The following is a 3,312-nucleotide window of genomic DNA, read 5'->3' on the forward strand; positions in this document are numbered from 1 at the left end:
TCCCAGATTTTTGAAAACAATTTATTCTCAACAATGTACAGATCCAAGCAGTGATTACCATTCACATCCATCACATCTTTATACAAATATCATTACAAAATCACTACAATACAATAAAGATTCTTCACATGATCCAAAATATTTGGTGGCCCCCTAAATTATTCTTATTATTTAACCTTAAAATTCAGCAGTTTATAAAAACAACTTAAACCATATTCACTATTTCAAAAAGAAGAAGTTTCTCTCACATTATTCAGCAAAAACGGGTGAAGGCAGACTTGGAGAAATTCTTGTAAAGTTCTTTTCTTATGGCTAAATGAAAGTCACAGGCTATTGTTACAGGTGTTCTTTAAAGGGGGGCTGAAATTCCTGATTGGCCTAATTTTTTGTTTTGGTCATTAAGAAATGCAGCGGCCATGACTGAAGCCAAAAGAGTAGTCTTGGAGGGGGTGGTTTAATGTGGATGTCTCGTGGGTGTTCGCATGTGGCAAGCGCTTGTACATTCACTCTGTTAGATAACTTGAAACAGCCTAACCAGGTCGTTTGTCTTGAAGTCACCTAGGCTAGCTAGCACTAGCCAACTTCTTTCTCCAATTAGCTTCAGCAGGCTAGTGTGTGACCCTGGCAAAGTTGGTTTGACAATGGATAGCCCATCTCTGGGGCTATTTAGTGACCACCAATAAATTACCATGTAAATGGGAAAATATTTTATTGTTCCACATTTTTTGTTGTCTCATTAAATGTTTTTTATATTTGTATATGAATTTCTACCATTTATAGTCATTTGAGGTTAAGTAATTGAGATGTGAAGCTATTGACCTTTTAAAATATTTTCTGATTTACATTGTGTAATTTACTGATATTGAATGTCAAACCAAATGGACCATGGGCATTACGATGGGGTCAGTGCAGCTGTGCTATAAAATGATGATTACTTGGGTGCTGTCTGCTGCAGGATTGAAAAAACACAAACCTAATGAATTTATGGGACCCTTCAATTCATGACACTTTTTTCATCTCGCAAATCTGTTATGGATGAGACTGACTTTATGACCAAAATGATCCTAGTCAATTTTGATTAGAATAAATGTTTGACTCATAGATGCCAAAATAGCTGTTTTGACGAGAAGTTGCTTTTAGGGGCAGTCGCTCTTTAGAGGAGACATTCTAATAGACTATGATTTTTAAAAGATTCCCCCCCCCCCCGTTCTTCAAAATTAAAGACTTCAAAAACGCAAACATAGCTGTAAGACGCCATGAGCATATTTGCGTTTGGCCTAATGTGCAAGGTCTTTTTTCATTATTGAAAATGACCAGTCATTACGAATCCCCAGCTAAATCATTCAGTTATCATCAAGGCATCATGTACATATTACATTAACTATCTAGACATGTCTTACAATCACTTTGCCACAGTTGCATTCATTATGTGCAAGTTAACTCTTCCCAATTGTATATTCTTATTCCTCCAAATTGTAGCTAAATTTGAATGCATGAGCTTACCTAGTTACAATTATTATTTCACACTGACCCTGGATGTGTGTACATCTCAGTGCCTTATTGTGAGTTAGCACACATATCAAACATTAGTGAACTGAACACCCATAGACAGGAACATCCTCCGTAGTTTAGGGTTAGCGCAGGCTTAATAACCTCTTATCGGTAAAGGGAGATGGAAAAAGGCATACATTTGGAAACAATAACGGTAAACACAGACCTCCTGAGGATACTACAAACAAATATTCAAGTACAGAAGCTACACATTATAGCAGCGGCTATGTCATTAAGACGGCACACAAACAGTGATTGTTCGATGTATTTTTCTTTTCATATTTTCTTGGGACGGTTTCCTGGACACAAATTAAGCTTAGCACTACGTTTAAAATGTGTCTGGGAAACAGGCCCTATATGTTTTTGTTGTTTTTAATTCAGTGTGATAAGGACAGAACCAATCAAGCCATGCGTCCTCCAATTTTTGACATGCCAAACAGCTAGAATATGACAAAGACAAAGTAATGTCCACTCCAGGACAAACGTGTGGCACAAAAACAAGAACTACAGAAACAAGCGCCTCCATATATCCCATTCCGTCTTTTTGTGCTACTTGATATTAGCCTGGTGAAAAAAAAGAGCAATTCAGTTTGGATCCAGGCTAACTTGAAATAGCCCATGTTTTTGTTTTTACAAGTGTTAAAATGTCTAATTATGTTCAACACAACCATCCAATTAATTTTAAAAAATAAATACACCGTATAATAATTACCTATTCATCTAAGTTAAAGATTGTTGGCTTTGGAAAGGTTTTGTGGCAATACATGAGCGTCTGGAGTATTTCATCTCCAGGCTTAGTTCACACCAATGATCTTTTAGAGAATTTAAGATATTGGGGATCTTATCTTTAAAAACAGGTCAAACACACACACTGGAAGTTTCCATACACTTAGGTTGGAGTCATTAAAACTTGTTTTTCAACCACTCCACAAATTTCTTGTTCACAAACTATAGTTTTGGCAAGTCGGTTAGGACATCTACTTTGTGCATGACAAGTAATTTTTCCAACAATTGTTTACAGACAGATTATTTCACTTATAATTCATTGTATCACAATTCCAGTGGGTCAGAAGTTTACATACACTAAGTTGATTGTGCCTTTAAACAGCTTGGAAAATTCCAGAAAATGTCATGGCTTCAGAAGCATCTGATAGGCTAATTGACATAATTTGATTCAATTGGAGGTGTACCTGTGGATGTATTTCAAGGCCTACCTTCAAACTCAGTGCCTCTTTGCTGGACATCATGGGAAAATCTAAAGAAAAAATCAAAAGAAATCAGCCAAGCAGATCTCCACAAGTCTGGTTCATCCTTTCCAAACACCTGAAGGTACCACGTTCATCTGTACAAACAATAGTACGCTAAGTACGATAAGTGCAAATCAATCCTAGACAGCAGCAAAGGACCTTGTGAAGATGCTGGAGGAAACGGGTGCAAAAATGTAAATCCACAGTAAAAACGAGTCCTATAACGACATAACCTGAATGGCCGCTCAGCAAGGAAGAAGCAAATGCTCCAAAACTGCCATAAAAAAGCCAGACTAGAGGTTGAACTGCTTAGGGGACAAAGATCATACTTTTTGGAGAAATGTCCTCCGGTTTGAACAAACAAAAATATAACTTTTTGGCCATAATGACCATCATCATGTTTGGAGGAAAAAGGGGGAGGCTTGCAAGCCAAAGAACACCATCCCAACCGTGAAGCATGGGGGTGGCAGCATCATGTTGTGGGGGTGCAATGCTGCAGGAGGGGCTGGTGCAC

Source organism: Oncorhynchus kisutch, linkage group LG23, assembly GCF_002021735.2.
Source record: "Oncorhynchus kisutch isolate 150728-3 linkage group LG23, Okis_V2, whole genome shotgun sequence".
In the NCBI taxonomy this organism is placed as follows: Eukaryota; Metazoa; Chordata; class Actinopteri; order Salmoniformes; family Salmonidae; genus Oncorhynchus; species Oncorhynchus kisutch.